Source organism: Elephantulus edwardii, unplaced genomic scaffold (genome assembly GCF_000299155.1).
Source record: "Elephantulus edwardii isolate Elephantulus edwardi_28Jun2011 unplaced genomic scaffold, EleEdw1.0 scaffold00033, whole genome shotgun sequence".
In the NCBI taxonomy this organism is placed as follows: Eukaryota; Metazoa; Chordata; class Mammalia; order Macroscelidea; family Macroscelididae; genus Elephantulus; species Elephantulus edwardii.
The window spans coordinates 17978444-17990616 of record NW_006399783.1 but is presented as its reverse complement, the minus strand read 5'-3'; the positions used below and the strand labels follow the sequence as shown (position 1 = coordinate 17990616).

At 44.1% G+C, this 12173-nt stretch overlaps 1 pseudogene; it reads left to right on the top strand.

Moving 5' to 3' along the window:
• The first annotated feature begins 8316 nt into the window (after positions 1-8316).
• LOC102843620 lies at positions 8317-8704 on the top strand (annotated as a pseudogene).
• Positions 8705-12173: the final 3469 nt, after the last annotated feature.

The window sequence follows — 12173 nt, the reverse complement described above, 5'->3', positions numbered from 1 at the left end:
GGCAGAAGGTGGCCTAGGTAACATTCTCTGGATACCCTAGGCATTCTTTTTTTTTCCCCACCCAGGGGTCAGATGGCACAATCTGGGGACAGGGGAGCTCACCCTGAGGGCCACGACGGTGCGCCCCGAGCTGGGGGCTGAGAGCAGCCTGTCCTGGGCAGAGGGCCGTGATGGCTCACCCTGAGCCAGGGGCTGAGGGTAGCCTGTCCCGAGCAGGGCAACGCCCCCCAGGAGCTGGCTGGTATACTCCCCCTCCAATTGCCCCTACCCCAGTCTGGTCCCCTCGCCTGACCGAAGACTATGTGGTCAGGGATAGTGTCTCCAATTCCAGCACCGCCACTTTTACCCCACCATAAGTGTCATACTATATTTTGAAGTAGGTGTCACTGCCCTCCCCCTTTATATATGGTAAAGGGAATCTGAGAATTGTGAGCAGACTCCCCCCAGGTCTAACCATCTTTTGGCAGAAGCATTCAACAGAACAAAATATGTAGTGCTTTTAGGATGTTGGTCCTCTTGTGCATGCTGTCACTGTTAAATGTCATCAGACTCACAGTGACATTCAGCAATCCATTGTATAGGTAATCGTCTTCTTTGGCCTGCCCAAGGAAACCCAAACCTGCAGATGGCGGGCATGCATCCCATCTCCCACCTCCCATGCAGGCGACCTGGTGGGGGGTGGCACCCTCCCTCAGCACAGCAGCCAGCAGGGGCATGAAGCCTCCCCCCCCCCAGTGAGGGCAGCCTTTGGGGGCGCGCGCCTCCCTCCCGCCGTGTGGGCGCCCAGCAGGTGCTTGGCCCCTCTCGCGCAGGCAGCCAGCTGGCACCGCTTCCCCCACCGGGGCCATCCTGGCTCCGAGAATTCTCTCCAGAGCAAGTCCACCTTGCAGCAGTGTGGTGGCTTCACTGCACCAATCTTGAGGAGGCCCGGTGCCCAGCATCCATCCTGGGTGAGGGAATCCATTGGTTCCGGCTGTGGAAGCCTCATGGAGCTGCGGCAGCTGTGCGGCACAGTGTGGGCTCTGCGGTTGGGAGCCATGAGACTCACCCATTCCTCCTTGGGAATCCTTGAATTCCTGTTGTTGAGCCTCAATCTTCACTGAGGGCCAGTCATCAACTGTTTAACTGTTCAATTATAGATAAGCCGAAGTCTGTAGAAGGCCACAGTGGCCCTGCTTTAAGTGGTTCGCTGCTCCTGCAGCTCACCACACTGTCTCTGCCTCTGCCACCATCTTGGATGTCCCTGCAATCACTTGTTATGCATCAGAGAGTTGGACAATGACTAGGGAGGATAGAAGGAGAATTGATGCCTTTGAGCTGTGGTGCTGGAGAAGAGTATTGAATGTACCCTGGACTGCCAAAAAAACAAACAGATTCATCCAGGAGAGGGTTAAACCAGGCTGTTCCTTGGAGGCAAGGATTCTGAGGCTTCGTCTGACATACTTTGGACATGTTGTAAGGAGGGAAAGGTTCTTGGAGAGGGGCATCATGCTTTGGAGGGTGGAGGGACTGTGCAGAAGGGGAAGACCCTCTATGAGGTGGATTGATTCAGTGACTGAGGTAATTGGGATGGGTGGGTCAGAGGCAATGAGATTGGCAAAGGATAGAGCAGGGTTTAGGGCTGCTGTACACAGGGTTGCTATGAGTCGCAAATGACTCGACGGCACATAACAAAAACAACAACAACCTAACCGTCACCAATAGAATCTGAACAACTGAACAGATCCATTACAAAATAAGAAATCAAAAAGGTAATAAAACAACTTCAGAGGCAATGAGATTGGCAAAGGATAGAGCAGGGTTTAGGGCTGTTGTACATAGGGTCACTATGAGTCTCAAGCAATTCAATGGTACATAGCAACGACAACTGTGACTGGGGTGCTATCTTATTTTGTTTTGATTTGTGTCTCTCTGCTACCAGTGATTTCTTCTTGTGGGTGTTGACTATCTGAATATTTTTCTTTGTGAAAAGTATTTCCAAACACTTGTTGCAGAAGATCAAAGATCTTCAATATGGATTTCATCTCAACGTCAAGAAGACAAAAATCCTTCCACCGTACCAATAGGCAACATGATAGATGAAGAAAAGACTGAAATTGTCCACAATTTGATCTTGGAGAATAGTATTGAATATCCTATGGACTAAAGAACAGATATGTCTTAAAGAAGGTATAGTCAGAGTGCTCCTTAGAGGCAAGGATGGTGAGATTTCATCTCACATACTTTGGATCTGTTGATAGGAAGGGCTATTCCTTAGAAAGAAACAGAATGCTACAAAAGGTGGAAGGTCCGCAAAAGAGAGGAAGACTTTCAGCAGGATAGATTGACATAGTGACTTCTGCAATGTGCTCTAGTGAGTCAGAGGTGATAAGGATGGTGCAGGATAGGACAGGGTTCAGATCTGTTGTTCATAAAGTGGCTATGAGTCATACATGACTCGACAGCACGATAGGATCGTGGGAGCACAGGTGGCCTAGTGTTTGTTGTGCCTAGTGGGACTTGTGCCACAATCCCCAAAACATGCAGTTCCCACCAGCCACGCTACCAAAGTAAAATAGGCAGTCTTCTCCTGTGGAATTTACTGCCTTGGAAAACCCACTGGAGGTTCAGCTAAGGGTCAGTTCCAACTTGACAGTACATAACAACAGCAAGATCCTGACAAATAGCTGATTCAAAAAGCCCTCATCTTAAAATAGCTTGCTGCAAGCAGCTGACCGAGACAGACTTAATGCTGTCTGCTGTTTAAACAGAGGTAGTGGTGGCTCCGTGCTGGAATCCTTACCTTCTGTACAGGGGTCCTGCCAATGGATCTCCCAGCCACCACTCATCTATCAGTGGAGGTTTGTGTATTGCTGTGATGTTGAATAGGTTTCGGAAAAGTTTCTAGATTAAGACAGACTAGGAGGAAAGGAGTGACAATCCACTTACAAAAATCAGTCAATAAAAGCTCTATGGATCACCACAGTCTGGGAACTCAGGGAGGGGCAGTGTTTCATTCTCTTGTGCATGAGAATGGCCTCAGCTGGCTCAAATCCAGGGCCATTAACAACTGTTTCTAGTAAGATTTCCCCTCCCTTATCTCTCTGAATTTCCTCTCTCCCTTGACTTTTACAATCTCTTAGCACCAAACCAGATATTATTTCCCTTTCTCTCACATGGTCTTATCATAAGCAAACATTTGTAACATAATGGTCTTAATTACAATTTAGTAAATCACTCGCCATCCTTTAACATTGTGCTACAAAGCCTTGACCAAAGAACTGATGCTTTGAATTGTGGCAATGAAATGTGTTAACTGCCAGAAAAAGAACTGAATTTGTCTGTAGAAGTGCAACCAGGGTGCTCCTTAGAGGCAAAGATGATGAAACTCTATTTAACATGCTTTGGGGATGTTGTCAAGTGGCAACAGACCTTGGAAAAAGGTATCATGCAGGAAAATGCAGAAGGTCAATGAAAGAGAGAAAGACCCCCAATGAGATGGAGTGGCATAGTGACTTTAAAAATGGACTTGAGTATGGCAAAAATTGTGAGGATGGCACAGGACAGAGTAAAGTTTCAATCTGTTGTTCACCATGAACTGTTGTTGCTCAGTCAGTTGTTCTCAATAGGTTGTCATCAATTCACAGCATCTCAGCAGGAAAGGCAGTGAAAAAGTCTTAAAGGTTTCTTTCCCTCTGGATATAATGTTCCTATTCCTATGAAGATGTTCATCCCTCTCTCTTAGTACTTGAATGGTGCAAATAGTTAATATGTTCAGCTGCTAACTTGATGGTGGTTGTTGTGTGCTGTTGAGTTGGAACCGACTTATAGTTGACTTTCTTGCGGGGTTTTCAGAAGCAGTTAATTGCACAGGAGGAGGCTGGCCCATCTTTCTGGCACAGAGCAGCTATGGATTTGAACCATGTATCTTTGGATTGCAGCACAGCTTCTTACCACTACTAGGCCACCAGAGCCCACTAACTTACAGTTTGTTGTTGCTGTTGTTATGTGCTATTGAGTCACCTGTGACTCATAGAGATCATATGTGCAGTAGCTCCAAACCCTCCCCTATCCTGAGGCAATCTCATTGTCTCCGACAGACTTAATCCCATTTCTCCAGTCACTGAGTCAGTCTATCTTATCCTGGGTCTTCTTCCCTTGCATTGTCCCTCCACCCTTCCAAGAATGATGTGCCTCTCCAAGCACTGGTCCCTTCCTGATCACCTGCCTAAAGTATATGAGACGGAGCTTCAAAATTCTTGCCTCCAGGGAATCACCTGGACAGATCTGTTTGTTCTCCTGGCAGTCCATGGTATGTTCAACACTTCTCCAGCACTGCAACTCAAAGGCATTGATTCTTCTTTTATCATCCCGAGTTATTTTTCAGCTCTCAGATGCATAGCAAGTAATTGCGAAGATCATAGCCTGCATCAGGTGCATCTTAGTCTCCAAACTGACATCGCTGCTCTTCAGTACTTTAGAGAGGTCTCTGACAGCAGACTTTTCCAGTGCAATTCACCTGTTCATTATTATTATTATTATTTTCTGGCTGGTTTGTAATTTTTAAAAAATTTTCTACTGATTTATTTACAAAATTCGAATACATTGTTTTCAAGAGCATTTTCTTTGTTTCCCTCATTGCCCCCATTAAATTGTACAACCCATGATTAATTCCCCTCTCCCCATGCACATCCTCATCCCTCTGCTCCACCCTCTCCCACCCCTCTTGGATCCTTATATTCATTCTACAATAATAGTTTTTTCATACAGTATTTCTCCTAGTGGGACTGAGTTTAGTCGCTCAGCATAATGCTCTCCCAAGTTAGGTATTAATTTACAAAATCGTTGTTCGTGTGTGCTGCATAGTATTTCATTGTTTAAATGTACTACAATTTCTCAATCCATTCATTTGTGGTTGGACATTTTGACTGTTTCCATGTTCTTGCGATTTCTTAACTTCTGGTGCCAAGAATGTTGATTGTGGAACAAAGCAAACCAAAGTTATCAACAAGCTCAATCTCTTCTCCATCCATCATGGTGCTGTCAATTAACCCAGTGTTAAGAATCTTTGTTTTCTTGATGTTGAGTTTCAATCCATATTGAAGACTACAGTCCTTGGCTCATGTCCTTTTCAGTTTTAGCAAGCAAGGTTGTATCATCTGCATAATGCAGGTTGTTGATGAGTGTTCCTCCAATCCTGATGCCACATTCTTCCTCATAAAGTCCAGCCTTCTGAATGAACCTGGAGTAGTTGGTTTAAATCCATCTAGTTGTTGTTGTTGTTAGGTGTTCTCTAGCTGAATGCAACTCATAGTGACTCTGTAAACAACAGATCTTTCCTTTCCTGTGTCATCCTCACCATTTCTGACATAGTTAAGTCCATTGTTATAGTCACTGTGTCAATACATCTTGCTGAGGGTCTTCCTCTCTTTCGCTCAGCCTCTTCCTCTCCAAGCATGGTATCCCTTTCCAAGGAATAGCCTCTTCTAGCTACACACTTAGAGTATGTGACAAAGGATGACAAAATTGTCATCCTTGCCTCTGAGGAGCACACTGGCTGCACTTTCTCCAAGACATATTTGCTTGTTCATTTGGAATCCAGCCCATAGGACATTCAGTACTCTTCCCAACATGTCAGAATCAACTTGATGACAAATGATTTGATCTCTGGTTTGGGTTTTTTAGTCTCTCCCTTTCTCTTAGAATATTTTTTTTTAATAAAGCCCTTGTCTGTTTCAACACTGCTTCATGTAGATTTTTCTTTTCATACCTCAGTGAACTGGAGGATCCAGGTATCCCAGCCCCCATTGATTCTCCTTCATTGGTGCTTGTAAGAACCTCCCAGTTCTTACAAGGTCTTCTTTCCAGGGAGATTATTTGTTGATAATTTCTTTGTTTCCAAGGGCTTCAGAGCTTCAGAAGTCCTTGGATTCCCATCCCCTTCTCCCACAAAGTCTCTGACCCAAGCAGCTCCCAGCCTCAACAGTTCACGGCCACTGTCAGTGGTTGTGGTCTTTCTACTCTTCTGCTGGGCTACTTAGTACTTTTTAGTTACAAATATGACTGTGGTTTGTTTGTTTGTTATTTTGCTATCCTAGTACCCTAGTTACTCTGTGGTATCACTCATAGTTCAAAAGTAGAATTTTTGTCTTCTGGGTAGGAATCCAAAGAGTTCTGGTGGCATAAGGCATTAGGTGTTGCTCTGCTAACTGAAAGGTTGGTGACTTGAATTTACCAGTTGTTCCTTGGAAGAAAAATTTCTTCTCATAAAGAATAATAGCCTATGAAACCAGATGAAGGGTCACTATGAATCAGCAATGACTTGATGACAATGGATTTTAAGTTTTGGCATACAGGAGGCTTGGGTTGGATTTCTGTCTGTCAGTGGAAGCTTGCACATTGCTTTGATGCTAAACAGATTTCAACAGAAATACCAGACTAAGATAGACCAGGAAGAAAGGTCTGACAATCGACTTCTGAAAATTGTTGTTGTTGTTAGTTGCCATTGAGTCACCTGTGATTCATAGCAAAACTATGTACAATAGCTCTGAAGTATGCCTTATCCTGAATCAGTCTTACTCACTCTGACACCAACCCCCATTGCACCAGTTACTGAATCAATCATTCTCATCTGGGGACTTCCTCTGCTGCTCTGTCTTTTCACCTTTCTGAGCATGATGTCCTTCTCCAAGGACCAGTCCCTGTTGGCCATATGCCCAAAGTAAGTAAGAGAGAGTTTCAAAATCCTAGCCTCCAAGGAGAAACTTGGTTTCACCCTAAGGCAGACTTACTTGTTTTCTTGTCAGTCCATGGTATGCTCAAGACTCTTCTCATACCACAACTCAAAGGCATCAATTCTTCTTCTGTCATCCTTAGTAACTGTCCAGCTCTCTGATGCATAGCAAGTAATTGTAAAGACCATGGCCTGGATCAGGCACACCTGAGTCTCTATACTGACATTGTTTCTCAGTACTCTGGAGAGGTCTCTGACAGTATATTTTCCAAATGCTATTAGTATTTTGATTTCCGTACTCCTGGTGGCAAGAGTATTGACTGTAGAGCCAAGCAAGCTGTAGTTGTTAACAACCTCAATCTCTTCTCCATCTGTCATGGGGCTGTCAATTGGCCCAGTGATGAGAATCTTTGTTTTTGTTGATGTTGAGCTTAATCCATATTGAAGATGACAGTCCTTGACCTTCTGTAGCAAGCGCTTCCGATCCCCTTCAGTTTTAGCAAACAAAGTTTTAGCAAGCAAGTAAAGTTGTGTGTCATCTGCATAACGTAGGTTGTTGATGAGTCTTTCTCTAATTCTGATGCCACTTTCCTCCTCATAAAGCCCAGCCTCCCAAATAATTTGTTCAACATGTAGATTGAAAAGATATAGAGGCAGGATGCATCCCTGATGCACTCCTTTCCTGATTTTGAAGTATGAGGTGTTTCTTTACGTTGTTCTGACAACTGCTTCCTGGTCTGAGCATAGGTTTCTTACAAGCACAATCAAGTGTCCTGGGATTCCCATTCTCCTCAAGGTTAGTCCCCATGACTCACAATAGTCTGACCACAGCTGACCAAGGGATAGTATAGGACTGAGTAGCTTTTTATTCTGTTGAGTGTTGGGCTGCCGTAAGTTAGAGCTGCCATGAGAGAAGTTAATAAAAGGAAGAAAAGTTATTTTCTATATGTTTGCAAGATTTGGAGAAAAGATTTGGTAAAAAGCTATATTACCACTATTTCTACCATGTGAGCTATGCTTTTCACAGGGATTGTATGCTCATGGCCCCACAGTCTCTAATAGGCTGCTTCTCTCCCTCCCTCAATTTCACCAAAGGAGTCTTGGTATTGTCGTGTTACACATCAGGCTGCTAAGTGAAAGGTCAGGAAGTTAAGTCCACCAGTTGCTGAGCTGGGGAGTGTTAGACAGTCTCCTCCTATAAAAATTACAGCTCAAACCTGATGGAATGTATATGAAGGATTGTATAAAAGACAAAGTACAAGTACAAACTACACTATATATTAATGATTATATGCAAACAATTAAAAATATTTTTAACACGTTGCCGCAAATGATGTCAAATGTGTTTCTAAGCAAGGTCATCAATTTAAAAAGTGTGCGGCAACGTGTTAATAAGAAACATCACTGGTTCCAAAGCCTCTGGTGGCTTTGTAGGGGACCTGGTTCTGCGAGCAGGGGTGCAGATAGCCTGGGCCAAGTCGGCAATGAGCGCAGTCTGAAGATCGAGCCCCCCTCGCCCCCATGGGTTTGCGGGCTAGACTGAACCCAGAGGGTCTGTGACACTCTGCTTTCTGAGCGACCCAATCTCCTTCCTCTCTGCAGAAATGGGCAAGTTCATGAAACCAGGAAAGGTGGTGCTGGACACAAAGCTGTCATCGTCAAGAACTTTGATGATGGCACTTCGATCGTCACTACAGCCACGCTCTGGTAGCTGGAATTGACCGCTATCCCCAAAAAGTGACAACTGCCATGGGCAAGAATAAAATTGCCAGGAGGTCAAAGATCAAGTCCTTTGTGAAGGTTTATCACTACAATCACCTCATGCCCACAAGGTACTCCATGGATATCCTCTTGGACAAAACTGTTGTTAACAAGGATGTCTTCAGAGACCCTGCTCTTAAACGCAAGGCAAGGCAGGAAGCCAAGGTCAAGTTTGAGGAGAGGTACAAGACAGGCAAAAACAAATGGCTCTTCCAGAAGCTGAGATTTTAAATCTTCTGTTTCAGTCATTAAAAAATACTCCCCAAAATCCTAGTGTCTGACTGCTGCATGTGTTATTACACTAAGAATCATTTGTGGGATTCACAGCATTGAGTGATGGAAAATAGAAAATAAAGTTAAAACTATTGCTGTGAGACTTGAAAAAAAAAATCACTAAAGTCTATGTTATTTGAGAAACTGCAAAAGCAGTTTTGTTTTACAATAAAACCCCAAACATATCACAACAATTAACCTGACGGAAAGTTCTCTGACTGCAGTCTACCTGACGGCTCCTCACAGCAATTAACAGTGCAGTGATCTTCTCAACACCCATCAGTTTCTTTTTCTTTAACAAGTGAAAAATGATCTTACCTTTTATTCTTCTATGGGGAAGAGAGTAGGTATTGCCACTCTGTGGTTTTCCATATTGCTTTCTTTGTCGCTGTTTTGAGTCCATTTCGACCCAGCAGCATCTTCTTGCCTGTGATCTTTATGGAAAACGATCACCAGGCCTTTCCGCAGAGTCACTGAGTGGCTTCACCTACTGGTTTTACTCACTCATTCCTGTTAAGTTGTAACTAGCTCAGAGCTGACCCTCTGTTGGATTTCAGGAGTGACATCTACTTCCTAGACAACATGCCTCTGGAAACTTGAACTTTGATAAATGTCCATAGTTGTAAAGGGGCTTCAGGCCTTTTGTTCATATGGTCACTATGAGTTGTGCTCGACTTGAAGGCAATCGACAACAACAACAAATCTCACTGAAGGAGATTGCATTCCTTTCCCCTTCCGAGCCTCTGGTGGAATCAACTCCCCAATGAGGCTCAGTCTCTGGCTTGGCAGTATAGCTCCCTACAGACTGCATCATGGCAACTTTCAACATCAGGCTTTTTTATTTATAATAAAAAAGCTGTTGCTATGTGCTGTGAGTTGAAACCAACTCATAACTGACCCTCCAACGGGTTTTTGTTGTTGTTGTCATGTGCTGTCGAATCGCTTGCAACTCATAGCGACTCTATGTACAACCTAAACCCTGCTCTATCCTGTGCTAATCATACTGTCTCCGATACACCCATCCCAATTACCCCAGTCACTGAATCAATCCACCTCTAGAGGGTCTTCCCCTCCTGCGCTGTCCCTTCATCCTCCTAAGCATGATGTCCCTCTCCAAGGACTGGTCGCTCCTTACAACATGTCCAAAGTATGTTAGATGGAGCCTCAGAATCCTTGCCTCCAAGGAGTAGCTTGGTTTAATCGTCTCCAAAATGAATCTGTTTGTTTTCTTGGCAGTCCATGGTACATTCAATACTCTTCTCCAGCACCACAGCTCAAAGGCATCAATTCTCCTTCTATTCTTCTTGGTCATTGTCCAACTCTCTGACACATAACAAGTGATTGCAAAGACCATGGCCTGTATCAGGTGCACCTTAGGCTCTAGCAGGTTTGTAGAGACTGTAAATCACGTGGGAGGAGACTGCCCATCTTTCTCCTGCGGACCAGCTGGTGGATTTGAACCACTCACTTCTGAGTTGGCAGCCCAACTATTTACCATTAGGCCTGCCCAGACATATTACAGTAATAAAAGGAGTGGTATTCAAACTCCATACCCTCACTTCCCCTGAAGCCTCCCTCAAAGGCACTTCCTAGAGACTTTCTTTAACTCTAGATTCATCAATCTCTTCAGCTATGGGACCGCACACAACAACCACCACCCCAATCTCTTCATTAGTAAAATGGAACAAATAATACTCACTTAGAGGACTTTGGAAAGATTAAGTATGTGGTAAGTATTCCATCAAAGCGTTTCTGTCTCTTCTACAAGTCATAATACTGAACTGAAGTGTAGTTCAAAGTGTTTTGTTTGCACTTAGTGAGGAGTATTACAATTCTTTCTGTTTTTAAAAGCAGACATGGACTCAGGATGATCTTAAATGTCTCTTTAAAGAAACACCTCCTTCAAAAAAGACAGAAAGGAAAAAATCAGGAATCCAGTTGCTTTTTAACTTCTCCCACCTTTTATCATTTCTCTCCCTCTCTGGGTCAGAGGCCCTTATAGGAAAAGGAAAAGAGAAAAAAGAAAAGACTTTAGCTGACAATTAGAATTAACCCCTTTGATGACCATATTTTGTCTCCTGAAGTGATATCTCCCTGTGCCATATTTTTCAGCCTTTTAAGAAACTGCCAGAAATGATTAGAAGGGGAACAAAAGGACTGAGGCCTCAGAAAGGTAAAGACTCCACACGTTTGAATTCAATTGCCTCTTTTATTATGCAAATAAGTCTCCTTTGAGCCGGCCTTCAATTGATGATTAAATGGAGACTAGGGATAAATGGAGCACAGATGCAGAAATAAAGGTCCAGCATTTCTCAAGTCCTCTTTCCCCTGAAGCCCAGCAGCTCCCCTCCCCACAGCCCCAGTTGTTTTCTTTAGAACATAGCCCAGGTTCCCTGGAGGAAAATAAATTTTTGAACAATGATTGTTGCCTTCTAAGAGTTAAAACCAAAACAGAATCCAAACCCCAGATTCCCTCGAGCCGCCTCCATCACCGAGGTTTAAATCTGGGTGGTGTTTCCTGCCTGATAAAGGAATAATGGTTCCCATCTTTACTGAGTGCCTCCTGTGTACCTGGCTCATAGCCAAGCACTCTCTTCATTATCTCATTCCCACCTCCCAACAGCTGCAGAAGGTGGGCATTTGCTCCTGTAATCTTATTTTGCAGATGTAGAACCTGAGACTTGCCCAGGTGGAGTTCCTCAGCCAGGAAACGGGCAGAACTAGCACTTAAACCCAGAGCAGGTTCGAAGAGTTGGAGCTGCCTCCCAGTGCTGCAGAATCCCATGACCTTTGCCTCAGAGGCCAAGCCTGGACTTATTCATGTTATTCTGCACTCTAACCTAAAAAAAGAAAAGGCAGAACCAGACATGGGGACTGGTACAATGTGCTTCAAAGAAAAAAAAGAAGGAAGGAAAAAGTGGGTTCTCTCTAAGAACAATGCTGGTGTTATGGACTGAATTGTGTACCCCCATTGGAATCCTAGTCCTCTGTTCCTGTAAATGACTCCTGAAAGGTAGTTTGCATTCATTCAGCTGTTAACTAAAAGGGTGATAAGTACTCCAGCCCAGCCCACTCAGGGGCTCCACAGAAGACAGACCTGGTGACCTGCTTTCATGAAGATTAGGGCCCAGGAAATCCTATGAAGAGTTCCATTCTGCAACATGTGGCGTTGCTATATGTCAGAACCACGTAGATGACATTGAGTTTAAGTGGAGTTTTTTGTTTGTGTCATACCTATGTTGTTGTTGTTATGTGCCATCCAGTCTGAACTAAACTCATAGCTGACACTTCGGTGAGTTTTCAGAGGCAATAAATTGCCAGGATTGGGGGAAGACTGTCCATCAGTCTTTCACAAAGTAGCTGGTAGATTTGAACCACTTACCTCTGGACTGGCAGCACAACTCCTCACCATAAGGCTGCTGAACTC